This window comes from Amblyomma mixtum, chromosome 1 (genome assembly GCF_055824585.1).
Source record: "Amblyomma mixtum isolate Tamu chromosome 1, ASM5582458v1, whole genome shotgun sequence".
Taxonomy (NCBI): Eukaryota; Metazoa; Arthropoda; class Arachnida; order Ixodida; family Ixodidae; genus Amblyomma; species Amblyomma mixtum.
Window position 1 is genome coordinate 58,018,403 of NC_143012.1, and position 15,109 is coordinate 58,033,511.

The 15,109-nt window shown below is 44.8% G+C and overlaps 1 protein-coding gene and 1 long non-coding RNA gene across 2 annotated transcripts in view; both read right to left on the bottom strand.

Moving 5' to 3' along the window:
- fne (ELAV like RNA binding protein found in neurons) overlaps positions 1-15,109 on the bottom strand; it is a 193,154-nt gene that overhangs the window by 146,931 nt on the left and 31,114 nt on the right. The window lies entirely within an intron of this gene.
- LOC149366372 (uncharacterized) lies at positions 8,995-11,903 on the bottom strand. The gene is made up of 3 exons (XR_016285268.1): positions 11,810-11,903; positions 11,007-11,091; positions 8,995-9,834 (listed from the first exon to the last, which is right to left on the bottom strand). It is a non-coding gene; the product is annotated as an uncharacterized LOC149366372 (long non-coding RNA).

Sequence of the window (15,109 nt, forward strand, 5' to 3'; positions counted from 1 at the left end):
GGCGTCGGTTGATTTTCGCCACAATTCGTTGATACCGCGTCCTGCTTAAGACGCAGTCAGTCGACATTAACAAGATGAAAGTAGGCATGCACATATAATTCAAAATATTGTAAGCAAAGACGCAGATTTTTTTTTTTCAGATAAGCACTGAGCCACCGCGGCGGCTTGATTAGAGAAAAATGCTACAGCTGTAGGTGCATGCACGGACTCGATACGCTGGTCAAGCTGTGTGTGCAGGGGCGAAATTAGCATGTTCGGTTGCTTCCGAAACTTAATTAGCTGACTCCCAAACTTGGACAAATGGCTTTGTTGCGAAGCAAGCTGTTGGAGCTTGCCACAACGATAATAAAATCTGATGGCCTGAAGCGTTTTCAGAACACTGTTGCACGTACTTTCTAGCTTAGAAATTCGTCCCTCCTTCATAATAAAGTAGCTATATTATTCGCTTCTTTTTTTTTAGATTTTCTTCGCCGCAGATATCGAAGGTATAGGAATCCTCAAGACATAAAGCATTCGCACCTCAGTTTTTATACGTAGGGTGTATTGCTTCACAAAGACTCCTTAACGCGTAATAACATATGCGTATGGTCCAGAGAGTTTGCTTGCCCTTCTAAAACTAAATGAACACGGGAAAAACTTAACTGAACACGTAGCAAACTAAGCAGTAATCGGCATATGGTTCTTCGAGTAAACTTATTTCGCCACGGCACGAGCGATTGGCCCGCTCAAAAAAATTACCTTCTCTATTACGTTGTTCAAGTATGCGTCTATATATATTCACGCCCGACCGGAGAGTTGATAAATGCACGAAATCAGCTTCTAATTTTGATCAGAGACAACAAAGGCTGTGGTCCTTATCTTAATTTAAACGCAAATCACCTCAAGAGATTTGTAAAAATCAGCGCAGAAAGCGAAAGCTGCGCACTGATCCGCGTGCTGACACATGATACCTCGCATGGCGTTTTGTGTTACTAAAACGTTGGGACGGAGTAAAAAAAAATAGAAAAGCGAAAAGCTGGAACGCACCTAGTTCTGCACGCATCGTAGTGTCTTTTCACAGTGGAGAGGGTAGCGCAACACTGCGTCGGCATTTTACTTTTCAAACGAAGCGCAGCCGTTTTAACCCACGCTGGGCAGCGGTTTCGTTTTCTGTACCGTACCAACATAGAGGACTTAGTTCTCGGAGCGCCGAGAGATGGCGGTGCGCATTTCGCATATCGTCTATTAACCCTCTCCTTTGCCAGTTGCGGCCGCCGTATCCTCGCAAACTTAATCTCATCCGTCCACCTAACTTCCTGGTGCCCCCTGCTACGCTGGCCTTCTCGTGGAATCGACTCCGTCACCCTTAAGGACCAGCGGTTATCTTGCCTTGACATTGCACGACCTGCCCAAGCCCACTTATTCCTCTTCATTTAGACTAGGACGTCATTAACCCGCGTTTGTTCCCTCACCCTCTCCGCCCACTTCCTACCTCTTAACGTTACACCTATCATTTTCCTTTCCATAGCTCGCTGCGTTGTCCTCAACTTAAGCTCAACCCTCTTCGTTAGCCTCCACGTTTCTGCCCGACAGGTGAGTTCCGGTAAAGTACAGCAGTTGTATGCTTTTCTTTTGAGGGATATTGGTAAACTGCCATCCGTAACCTGCCATTCGTCATATGCGCTCTACCTTGTTCTTATTCTTGTAGTTATCTCGGTGGAGCTTCGAAGTTGAAGTCATGATTTTTAATTCATTGAGTGCACAGAAACTGTATGAATCTACTAAGTTTTCGTGCAATTTTCTTGCCCAACGGAACTCTACAATGAACCTTTGATAACTGAACGCGACATGTTCGTAATGGATGACGCCGCTTGTTTTAAGGAGGAAGCCTTTACTGCCTCATCGTTGTAAGCAGGAGTTGACAGAAATGTCACGCTTTTCAATTGGTCGAAATGGTCGTGACGTCACAGTGCGCGAATTTCAAACGGGGCCAATTGTACTTTGGCTAGTAACCATGCAACCAATTAAAGGGGTGGTATAGCGGTGCTCCAAGTAAATGAGTCTCAGTTTAGTTAATTAACCATATAGCCTAATTAACCTTTCTAGTCAGACCACATAAATAAATAAAATCGAGTAGGAAATTGGTCGAGGTGGGAAATCGAACCTGGGTCTCCAGAGTGCGAGACGAGCACGCTACCACTCCGCCATCCCAGCTTTTTTTTTCTTTATTTTCGAGATTGACATGAAAACAATAAGACCACTTCAGCTACACTTGAGCTGACACGGGTGAAGTTAAAATTTCTTAAGTTTCACTAGATCATCTAGTAGTGTTACCCACTGGGGTGGGTCACGCTGCGCCTGGTAACATTCCCGCAGATAAACAGCACTTTCGACAAAGTTCTCAAGTGTACTACGAGTGTTTATATCCGCATGCCTTACTTGCATTCGCGTTTTCCACAAGCTGTGGAGGCCAAGAAGCATTAATAAGTCATAGGGTACCTTTTTGCAATCAACTGGTAGAAATCTGATACCATAAGGGTGCAGTGGTAGTTCTTTCTTGATGGTTCTCTGCAGGACATCCCAGAAAAGTATGGCGTCCCAGCAGTCTTGGAAAGCATGTTCAATTGTCTCCGGCTGCTTACATAACAGGCAATTTGTTGTCCATGGCACAAAGATTCCTTTTTCATGGAGCCGCCATGCCAGCTCGATGGTTTGGAATGAACAAAGGCGCATCTAGTGAATACGGAGTCTTCGTTCACTCCCATCTTCCTCCCTTCCCGTTACGGCGAGGTTCAGGTGTCCACCGATATACGCGAGACAGACGTATTTCCTTCCCTCAAAAACGAATTTACCGACGAGCAAGGTGTACAGCCGAACGGGCGATGGCGTTCTGTGGACTCCCTGGCAGCGTTTCAAGGCCCTCTCGCGTTCCACTCAGAGGCGAAGCTTAACATCTTAACCACACATCAGTGACACAAGCAGCAACCCCGCGCCTAAGGCTTCCGCCTCAACGCACTTTAGGTCAACAGAGTGCTCCCCTGAATTTTTTGTTTCCAAGTTGCCGTTTTCAAAATGCACACCGTAACACCGCATTGCCTCGAACTGCTTTGGAAACATTCCACTCCGAATGTTCCTTTTTCATTTGAGTTGTCGGTCTGAAATGCCAGTAAGTCTTGTGCACATATATTAACCGTAAGCTACTATTACATTATACCAGCGGTGATAAAAGCGTGCTTATAAGGAACCACACACAGTCCTGATAATAAATTTACTACACTTTTCAGTGCAAAGTTGGACATCATTGCCTTCAATTCTTAGCCTAACCTAGTCCAACTCAGGTTCAAGCTGCCTGTAAGTGTGTTCTAGTAACTTACAAAGCGCAATGTATTAGGACAGTAAAGACACGTTTGAGCCAGGTTTTCGCAACGTCTGCGTACAGAATCTTTCTTTGTCTCGCTTTCAGGGGCGTAGTATTCCTAACCTAACCACATTTTAGTCTTACTAATCATTCTCACTACTCTTCACACGATACCAAATGATCAAGCCAGGACACAACAAAGTGTATACCTGCTCAATGCATACATTCACCTGCTCATTTCTGATATAGCACTGCAAGGAAATTATTGAGTTAATTTTTGAGCGTTTTAAACAAGCCTGCAAAGCCCACTCTAGATATGCTGAGTACGGCGCTAATGATTATGTACAGTCGGGGATAAAAGTCTTTGGACCACGTGTCCCTGAAACGAAGCCAATAGTTCTATTATTAGCAGTCTACTGGAGACCACACTTGTGGAGATGAAGGAACAAAATTTGGACTTTCACCTCCACAAGTGTGGTCTATAGCCGACGGCAAATAGCACAGTTACTGGCTTTGTTTGAGCAACACGTGCTCCACAGACTTTTGTCCCCGACTGTACGTACGCAGCCGCGTGACAAATACGAAACCAGTCAAAAGCGACAAACGTTGGGGCAAGAAAAGCCGAAGATGGAATGCGTCGAACACTCTACGAGATTAACTGAGTCTGACCCGCCGCGGTGGCTCAGTGGTTATGGTGCTCGGCTGCTGGCCCGAAAGACGCGGGTTCGATCCCGGCCGCGGCGGACGAATTTCGATGGAGGCAAAATTCCAGAGGCCCGTGTACTGTGCGATGTTAGTGCACGTTAAAGAACCCCAGGTGGTCCAAATTTCCGGAGCCCTTCACTACGGCGTCCCTCATAGCCTGAGTCGCTTCGGGACGTTAAACCCCAATAAATCAAATCAAATCAAATTAACCGAGTTTGTTACGTGAATAGAACGGGGGTGTTAGCGCTCGGATATTTCAATTTCTATACACCGTTTCATACATAGCTGTCAACGCAGCCAAGGCTGCGGCGCCTGTTCGCGCTCCTCGTCCGCATCGTAATGTAGTGCGTCGAAAGTGAAAAGAGTAATGAACTCAAAATTAAAGTAAATGTTGGTTGATATTGCAGTATAATGGTAATGGTGTTTTATTTTGCAAAAAGATTGCTTTTTCTTTAATGTTCTTCAAAACAGAGTGCCTTAGTTTTCTGCTTTTTTTCGGCTCATCCTGTATCAGGTTTTCGCAGCTAGGCCGGCCGGCGATGTCGTCTGCTTTCGTCTTTCGGTTTCCGAGTATGCGAAAATGGCACCGCTATCGCCTACTCGCTTGTTTTCTTCGCTCACTGCGGCTTCAAAAACATATCCTGCTCGCCTGTTCTCCAAGCTGAAGTCTCCGAAAATTTCGAGACTCCAAGCAGGTTATTGTCAACGTTTACTCTAGCGTAAGGAAGCGCTTCCTGGAGAAGGCTGTGCGTGAAGTTCTCGAAACTGTGGGCGAGATGACCGGGGTGAGCCCTCGGACAGTTACGAGGTTCAAGAAGGAAGGTCTCGCTACTGGAATAAGATCACCGCAAAAACGACCTAGCAAGGTGACCATATCTAGCTCTCGCAGTGTTAAATATGACAGCTCTGCAGTCAACGCCATCCGACTCAAGTTACATCGTATGTATGCTGTACACTACACTGCCTTTTCCCTTCGAGACAAGTAAACAGCGCTGTGTTTTTCAAAGTAGGTATTAGAGTTTGACAGTTTCGAGTATCTACCTAATGAATCTTTTAAGAAAAATAAAAAAATAATAAAAACTACCTGAGCCGGGACTCGAACCTTGGCCCTTTGTAAAATGAACACACAGGGGCGCGCTTCGTACCACTCAGCCACGACGCGAAGCGGACGGATACATTTTGCTTGTTTTTTGCAGCGGACTACTTTCGTACCTTTGGCAGCGTTGACATCTATGTATGAAACGGAGTATAGCTCACAACATAGCGCGGGCGCCAATCACATTTTAGAGCGAGAAAACAGAGATAGAAAGAAAAAAAAAGAATAGAGTCACTGCATAACGAAAGCAACGCGAAAGAGCAGGGACTTCCGAGCTTTATAACAACAACAAAAACGAAATCTACGCAAGGACTGAGCCAGTCCGGACTTTCACTCGGGAACTTCCAATTTGTCGCAACATGTTAAGCCACGTCGCTCTCTTAATCGCGGCGACGTTGGCCAAGAGCGCTCAAAACTACACATGCGTAGAGGGGCGAGAAAGAAAGACTAAGACAAAAGCACAGAGAGAGAGGGGGAGGGGGAGGGGAACACTGCGATAACGAGACGTGTGCTTTATCTTTCACACGGCTGAACATCAACGCTCGCATGGCAGGGCGCCACGAAGAAACACCGTTCGGAGGCCGGCGGTGACACGAAGACCACGACAACGTCGACGTTCTGTTAATTTCCTCGGCCGTCGTCCCAATTACGACGCTCCGCTGCCTTCAAATTTGCCGTCATTCGCGCGCGCCCACCCGCTACCTACAAGACTGTTACGCAGCATTCTTTATTTCTTTCTTTTTTATCTGCCGGTTTCTCCGAGGAAGAGTGCGATTCTTCGCGCCATCCCTCCTTCTCTGTTGGAATCTCCGCGTATGTGTTGTACTACGTCGCCTTGGTGAGGTGGCGAAACTTTGCCGGCGCCGCGGCGCCGAAGATGACGTAAAGGAGGGGAGTAGGGGGGAGGGGGGGAGAGAAAAGAAAGCGCTCTGATAACGAACTATATACGAACCGACAGCCTGCTACGTCGGTCGCACTGCTGACAACGCATATTGGGGTTCCAAGATTTGGAACAACCAAGAACAAAAAGGGGAAAAAAGAAGCCGAAAACCGGGAGGGGACAAAGAGAAATTAGGGAGTCGACAGGGACAAGCGAATCGAAATCAGCGCCCCCTTTTTTTCTCTAAGGGAAGAAGAGAAGAAAGACAGAAGTTATAAGATGTCGGATGAGAGAAGGTGGCTGCGGGGGCCTAATGAGAACGCGGTAATGAAGTTTCCTCCTTTCTTCCGCTTCCATGGCGATGTATCCCTGCTTCCCCTCCCTCTCCTCTCCCCTTTCTCCCCATTTGTAAACGTCGGGCACGGCCGCCGTACATTCGCCACTACCGCCGGCCGTGTTCGAACAATTTCCCGCCGACCGCGGAGACAGGCACAGCAGAGGAAGACCCGCGTTGCGATGTGGAGGGGACGTGTTAGCGTTAACATTGGCGCCAGCTGTGAGGCCGATTTCGCTGAAAAAAGTGCTATGGATGGTGGGGAAGAATTTCGGGAGGCTTCTAGCTGATTTGCATGCGGAATAAGGCGCCTGCGGTTTTTAGGGAATGGTGTCAGGAGGGAGCATGTATTCCTTGAGTGCAGCAACGTATGCCAACTGCGTGCTTAGCAGTTGCTGCATATACAAACGGCTTGCGATACCGTTTTGGACAAATGAACAGTCCGCATTGTGACAACTGTGCCTCGATAGAAACTGTGGAGCATAACCTGCTTGAGTGCCCCGCGCATGCTAACGAGCGTGCGTACTATGAACATTGCATGCAGAAGCTCTGCCCAGTGCCCCTAACAATGGAGAAAGTTTTAGGTCCCTTAGTCTGCTTCAGGCAACAGAGACTTGCAATGAACTTTCTATTCACATATTTAAAAGACTTTGTACATCTCGATAAGCTTTAAATTCACTTGCACGTTACCTTCATGCATTGTTCAGGCAGTGAACTTCGTCAGCTCATTTGTCGGACTATGCACTCCATCATTCCATATGTTACATCGATACTCGCCGTTGCATCCTTAGTACCCACTTCATGGCCGCATTTTATCTTCATTTATTTTTTTCTTACCTCTTCCACACTGCTCTCCTTCTGCCTTTATCTCCCAAACTCCCCTCCCTACGCAGAGTCACATGCCAGCGATTTTTAAATGCCGGCTAAATTATCTGTATTTCATTAAAGAGTCTCTCTCTCTCTCTCTCTCTCTCTCTCTCGCAGTTGCTTCGTACCTATTGGGCAGACGACACTGAAGAAATTATTTCTTAGTTCTGTCTTCAGTAACGCCATAGTGAGATCTTAACGATGGGGCACACGCAGGCTTGTGACGATGTAGAGCTCCGCATCAACACAGAATTTCTCTACCTAACGTGTACACTCTACCCGGCAAATCATAACTTTTACTTAGTAAAAAAAAAATACGGAGGACACTTACGATTACCTAAGCGCTGTGAATGCGAAAACAGGCATTTTTGAAAGCGACGTTCATCGCCCCAGGGCGTATGGTGCGGTATAAGATTTAAGGCTCAGCGTCCCACACCCCAGCAGACCATGACGCCGAGGGGACGGTCTCTCCGAAGGGTATTGAGCGAACAGGACCGCATGCATAGGAAAAAGCGGGTTACTTTATTTTGAGAACCACTGTTTCTTTTCAGCATCTGTTAACCCCTTAGCGGACTCGGACAAAGTCCGCATCGTCAGGAGTTGACTATCATTTTCTATATCAAAACATGTACAGAGGGTCGTGTATTTTCCGGTACTCTGTTCGGTGTAAGGCCTGTGGGGCTCTTCCAAAGCATTTTTTCATTTGCCTACAGACGACTCCACTGATACTAAACGAACATATTTGTACCATTTTAGAACAAAAATTTTCGTTGCATAGTTAATGCGGGAATGCAATTAACGTCTAAAAAAATTGGACGGGACACGAGCTCCACCCCAGCCAACCAAGTAATGTTCAGGGGATATCCATATAATATAATTTATAAAATATCAGATGTCCATATAATATTCTCAAAAGTTCATATTATGTCCATAGAATATCCATATGAGCTTCATTTTGATAACAGTGGATGTTTATATAATGTCCATATTTTGGCCACATATGGTCACTCTGAGATATTTAAAGGACGCTGAATAGATATTCATCTAATATTTTTGTGGGTTGTGTAGGGAGGTGCCGGGTGTTCTACATTGAATGTAATGATGCTGTGTCAATATAACAAAGCACTGGGCAAGACCACCATTATTTTTATGTATCTTTATTACCTAGTCAGGTACCCCACCACTGTGACAAAGCCAAGGTACAGGCACAATCCAAGCAAAATGAGGAATGGCAGACGACTACTCTGGAGAGGTCCCCACTTGATTTCGAGTGGCCTGTGAATATAATAGAGCACAATACATAGTATTAAATAGTAGTCAAGTAACTAAAAAATGCACTTTGTGGAGAAAAACGTGTATGCTAAAGCAGTTTCTGCTTGGAAAAAATTAGCTCCAGAATGACACTACAGGCGAATACAAATGCAACTAGGAATCAAAACCTTCAATGACGTGCTATTTGTACTAAATCACAGAACTTTTCAGAAAGTGACTGCATTTAGGCGCCATTTATCGTATGCTGTGCGATGTCAGTGCACGTTAAAGAACCCCAGGTGGTCGAAATTTCCAGAGCTCTTCACTACGGCGTTCCTCATAGCCTGAGTGACTTTGGGACGTTAAACCCCATAAAACAAACTTCGATTCAAAACAGTCCTTAACATTCCAGCGGAGAGAGAACACAAATGGCGAACGTTTTCGAGGTATGGAAACTGCTAAAAAATTGGAAACAAAATTTTTAAAATCCAGATTTATGAAATTGTCACCCTAGGCATCTTCAAATCATCTTGAGGACAGATGTGATGTAAGGGCGCATGGGCTCTAACCAGTCAGTGGTTAGGGCACTCGACTACTGAGCCAGGCAACCCAAGGTTTGATCCTGGCTGTGGAGGCTACACAGGCACGCAAGGTGCCTGTGTAGCAATGTCAGTGCATGATAAAAAGAACCCAGAGTGGTCAAAATTATCCACAGCCCTCCACACAGCGTCCCTCATAGCCAGTCGCTTTTTGACGTTAAATCCCATGAACCAAATCAAACCGAATTCTGAGAAAAAAAAAATGACATCAGTTATAGGGCCAAAATCTATCACCAAAACATTGGAGGTCACAGTGCCAAGCTTACGATTTTGTGAAATATATTCGCTCTTTCAGTTGTATACAAAGCGTTCTATCTGCTCAATTAATTAGCCTTAAATGAAACAATCTAAGCTATGCAGACTACGCTCCAAGCTTTGTGAATTTGCAGTGCACCTAATTGTGTACCAGGGGACTAAAAATGTTAGGCTACATGAGGCAGCAAACCAAAAAACTAATAGTGTGCACACAAATGCTCACAAAAATCAAAAGTATCTTTCTCCATAAAAGTGGATAACACGAGGTGTGGAATGTAACCTTTGGGTATGCCAGGTCTATGTAGACAAGCACACTTCTGGTCATCACTGTACACACAAAAACAGTCTCAAGCTCACAAAAGGTATAAGGGAATCAACTTGCCTCAGCTTTCTTTGCGTGCCTTTCCTGCAGCTGCTTCCGCCTGCAGGACGCATGCTGCAGCCATTTTTTTACCACTCCTTCTATCTCGGCCAGTGTTGTTGAGAACATCTTGTTCGATCGAACAGCATCTATGCAGAACGATAGGACACATTCAGTATGAAAGCACACATAAAAAAAAGAGCCGTGAATGGTCGATATTGTAATAAGTCTGGTTGGTAGATCATAAACGGGGAATGCAGCATGAGGAAACACGGATGAGAACAAAATTGGAATGGGCTGGCACGTACTTTTTCATTGCCATTGTAAAAATTGTTTTCTAAATGCATCAGCATGCAATTAGATTTTGATATTACTTAAGCAATACTATGGTAGAGAGAGGGTGCGGTAGATGGTCCTTGGCGATCACAAAATGAACAAGGGAGGGGAAAAACCTCAGTTTGCTAGAGCCAACGTTTCGACAAGGGGACTTGTCTTCGTCTGGGCCTACTAGTTGGACTTCCATCAATTTTTGCTAAAAGTTGTATAATGCATGCTAAAGTACTTATATGCAGAAAGTCAAGGCAACTATTTGTAAAAATAACAAGAACAGGATGCCTGGTTATGAGAAGTGCTCATAAATTTGTAACAAAAAGTAAAGCTCCACATTCTAGAGAAAGCGTTGCGCAGCGTTACTGAATTCAGTCTGAAGTGATGCAGTGTCAGAACCATCAGTTATTAGATGACACAATCAGCAGCAAAAAACAAGCAGAAACAACACTAAATGAACTGCTAATACAGGTCAGAAAGAGGTCAACACATCCTTGAGGCATGCCTGAAAGGATTGGAACACCTTAAGAGTTGGTTGCATTAACAGTCAAATGATGTGCAGTTAGAAAGAAGGTCAGCGACCCTGTAGAAAGCCAATTAGTCATTGTTGAGGTGCCTTAGTCTTATTGTAGAAACCTGGAGTTTAACATAGAAACATGCCTTGGAGACGTCTAAAATCAAAGCTCTTTCCAGACCCAGAAGCTATAAATGTATGTTAATCATTACCGAGCATTATAAATTGTGCTTCATGAAAGCATTTGCAGAACCAAAGTTAGGACGTGTGAGAAAACAGGTTTAACTCAAGTAAGTTAATTACGCCAGTGAAACGTGATTGCTTGAATTTTTATGTGTTATGTTAAGACGAAAGATGTGGCAGTAGTTGGCAATTAGCCTGTCTTTAATGAAGAACTAGAATATATTTGGTGAAAGCTATTTGCTTTCCATAGGTCATGACTAATAACCTAAGAATGAAGCACGAAAAACAGTTTCATACCAGCTCTTTGTCTTGATGGAGCAAATGCCGCTAGTGAGTGACAAAATACAGACAGCCTCTTTTCTGAACATGCTCTCCAAAATACCTGAAAATGAACAGGAGAGAAGAATGGTCACACCCAGTTGCATTACAGGTTTACAATTTGCAACTCTCATTTTATATAATGTAACCCCGTACTGGGGCACACGAACAGTAGCAAGAATTTTCACAGCACTACTTGCATTCACACACTGCAATAAAAAGAAATTTTCAGCAAAAGTTATAGAAACCACAAGCTGAAAGACAAAAATAGTCAAGAACCAAATATCATGAAGTGAGCAACAACTGAAATAGGAGAAAATTACAAGTAAGAAAGAACCCACAAAGGTTTTTTTACAAGCACAAAGATGAAAAAGCAATGTCAGACCGCAAAAGGCAAATTTAAACAGAAGAGCTTGACTAAAAACAAAGCCCAGTTAGTTCTGAAGAGAAGAGCTGCAACGAAAGGGGACCTGTTAGCAAATTTTACACCAACACAAGATCTGCGAAAACTGTCTTCTTGAGCCGCCGGAGACTGGAAACTGTCTACCTTTGTAGCGAGGGTCATAGCATGCCAGGCGGCCGCCACAGGCATTCCCGCGCCACTACTGTACCATGCCTCCGCTTCGGGGACAAATCCATTTAACTAAACGCCACGCATTTTTAAGCTATCTACGCACTCCACGAACTGATAAACCGGCTGGTGAAATCGCCAGTACGAAAACTGCACAATGCCACCAACGAACACTAACACTTGTTTGAGAGAAAAGTGTGCAAAAACTCACCATTATTGCCGTTCTTCACGTAGTCCCCCAGTACACTGCACAATGCTGGCACAGGACGATATACGACGCGTACAAGCTTGCCGCCACAACGAAGAAAAATGTGAACACGCGAAAAGATAAGATGTGCAAACGAACGCTGAAAGGAACCAAGAAAACATCGCTTCGCGGCCGCGGCGACGAATGATAATGCCCATGGCCGTTGGGCTGCCTAATATCAATACAGTTCTAGTTGCGGTTCTGGTTTGAATTTCGCGGCGTTTGTGGCTTTCAGTCTGAGAAGTTTCTTCAAATAATCTTACTGCGCATGCATTTGCTTGCATAAAATAAAATCAAAGCATGTAATTGCTGACTGCCTAAATATTTCACTCCTGAAAACTTCAGATTGCGAAAGCAAAAAAAAAATATCTAAATCTAAAGGCAACATAATTTTAATGTGTTTTCTGGTAAGCTGTTTGCACATTTTCAAATCTTCCACTGTGCTGAAAGAAAAACATGTATGAATGTCACATGAATATCCACTAACTGATATTTGAATCCGATAGTCCTCTCAACATGCAGAGGATATCGATACATAGGCATTGGACGTTAGGACCATTAGTGGACATCCTCTGCATATTCATGGTTTGCTGGGACCCTAAGGGCACGACGCGATAGCGTATTGGATTAAGTCCCATATACGCAGAAGGTCATTCTCTACATTTATAGGTGCCTCGGAGTGCTCATACTCCTCCTGGCGCAGTGGTGCAGCGGTCAAGCGAAGCGCCACTGCCCGGCGATGGCAGGTGCTCCCAGCGGTGGGCCTTGTGCGATCCAGGCCGCTCTTCCCAAGCCACCAATCACTAATTTAGCTGCCACCTGCTCAGTGGATAGTTCGGTCACTACACGGTGGGCAGGTCGTGATGGCACGTGACCGTGAAGGTCACGTGCCATCACGTGGAGGTCACGTGAAGGTCACGTGACCTAGGTGGCGCACGTGCAGCCTAGGCGGCCCTGGTGCTACCTAAGTTGCATTCTGGGCACCACCTGTCAGATTCATGCCCGTGATTTTTCGCTCACAACACCGACAACGCCGACATCTTATTTAATCTTAGGTACGTCCGATTTTCGCTCGCACACTAAAATATCAGAAGTCACCGCTGGTTTTGTCAATAAATGAATGGAACTCATTGCCATCCAGCATTGTCGGCCATACTGAATTGTCATCTTTTCAAACAGCTTTACTAACATTTTTGAACACGGAAAATGCATCATAGAGTGCTAGATGATTTACCGTGTCCGTGACTTTTTGGCGGGCCTTTTTTTGCTGAACAGCTCCGGAGCCTCTTTTGTGTGCCATTGTATTTTTAGTTACTTATTTTGCCCTAATTATTACTCACTTGTTTGAACGTGTTGAATTTTGCGGTTTCAATGTGTTATACTGCAATTAACCAAATGTTACCCAAACTCTGCCTTCTGTATATTTACCATCATTTGTTATGAGTTGATTTGTTATGTGTGCTTTCTTTTAATCATTCCCCCCCTATGTAATGCCCTCTTCTGGGTCTTTAGGGTAAATAAATAAATAAATAAAAATAAATAATGGTGAACGCGGCCTTCAACGCTGCTGCGCTAAAAACGTCGCCGTATCCGCGAATGTTCGTCCTTCGGTCTGTAAGCACTTAAACACTGGCGAAAATAAATTTTAATGTAAAAAAATTTCACGCCTCACCGGGTTTAGAGCTATAGGGACGCTGTGTGCTCAACCGGAATCTATATGTGGCGCTTGAGATAACTCGGCTTTCACCGCACGTCACCTGCGTGTGTTTCTAGAAGTCATTTCCACACGCGACAATTAGTGCTCCGCGTCAAGTGCGACGGAGAGACGGCTTCATGGCGGAGAAGCTACGCGCAGAAGCAACAAATGGAGCCGAGAATGATAACAATTGTAATAATAACAATAATAATAGCAATAATAACAATAGGTTTATTGGGCTTTAACGTCCCAAAGCGACTAAGGCTATGGGAGACGCCGTATTGAAGGGCGCCGCAAATTTCGACCACCTGGGGTTCTTTAACGTGCCCTGACAAGGGCACAGAACTTGGGCCTCTAGAATTTCGCCTCCATCGAAATTCAGCCGCAGCAGCGGGGGATCGAACCCGCGTCTTTCGGGTCAGCAGCCGAGCACCATAACCACTGAGCCACCGCGGCGGGGCCAATAGTAACAATAATAATAAACGTCAGGATAGTTGCTACAAGGACTGAGATAGAAAGATGTTACCAAGCATGCATCAAATAAGGAGTAGAAGAGGCGAAAATAGATTCGTGGTGCAATTTTGCCGGCGACGCGAACTCCATGACAAAGTAACAGCGGGCCAGAGCTCCGGCCGCGGAACAGCGATAGCAGGGCCAATTTCAATTTAATTAAACTGAATTCTTTATTTTTCCTGAAATTTTACATTCTGGAAAGGCTCAAGGGCTAAAAGCTGAGTTGCAGCTTGTCTAGGCCCGTGAACCTGGCTGTCGTGATTTGACATCAAGAGGTATCATTCAGTTTGGTCGACATTGATGAGAAGAGAAAAGCGATAAACGCAAACCATACGATAAAAAACGTCTTTTTGAGTCATCAGTAGAGATGCTAAGAGTTGTATATACAGCGCAATACCTCCATACCAAGAGGAAAACGAAACAAAAAGTGTGCGCAAGCAGCAGCCGTGAGCGAACAAACTAAGAACACCTCATACAGTGGCGTCACCGGCATGCACTCAAGCCAAATGCTTCCCGAAGTCCTTGGCCACTCATTCACTGAGGAAGCTTGACTGGTGGACGAGGATTTGTTTGAATTTTCTAGACGGGTTGGTGCTTTGTTCAGTTTTACATCTTTACTGTGAAGTTTTGTGCACTTTTCTGATCTGCATTTTAGGTTAAACTGTTCTTGTTCGTGCATCTTTGACGTAATGCCTATGAGTATTGTGTTTTATGAACGTTTAAATTAGCAAGTTCTATGCTATGAACATGCACACTGTACTGATACAAAGTTTTAAAGCTAAAGCCCCACTTATGGAAAAGCCAAATGTGGAAAAGCCGTTTCACCGCTGAAGTCGGACCTTGATTTGACCTCATGAGGCCAAATAAAGTACAATAAACACAAATAAACAGTGCCGCGACTTGGTTTCCAAACCCGGGAGGCGCGAACAGATCAGCTTCGCCTGCCTGTGCTTAAGAGCACTATGCTATCGCCGCAACCGATCACGCCTCGCGCTAAACTGGAACACACTCGTTGTTGTTGATAGCCTTTGAAAAGATGGCACACATTCACACTA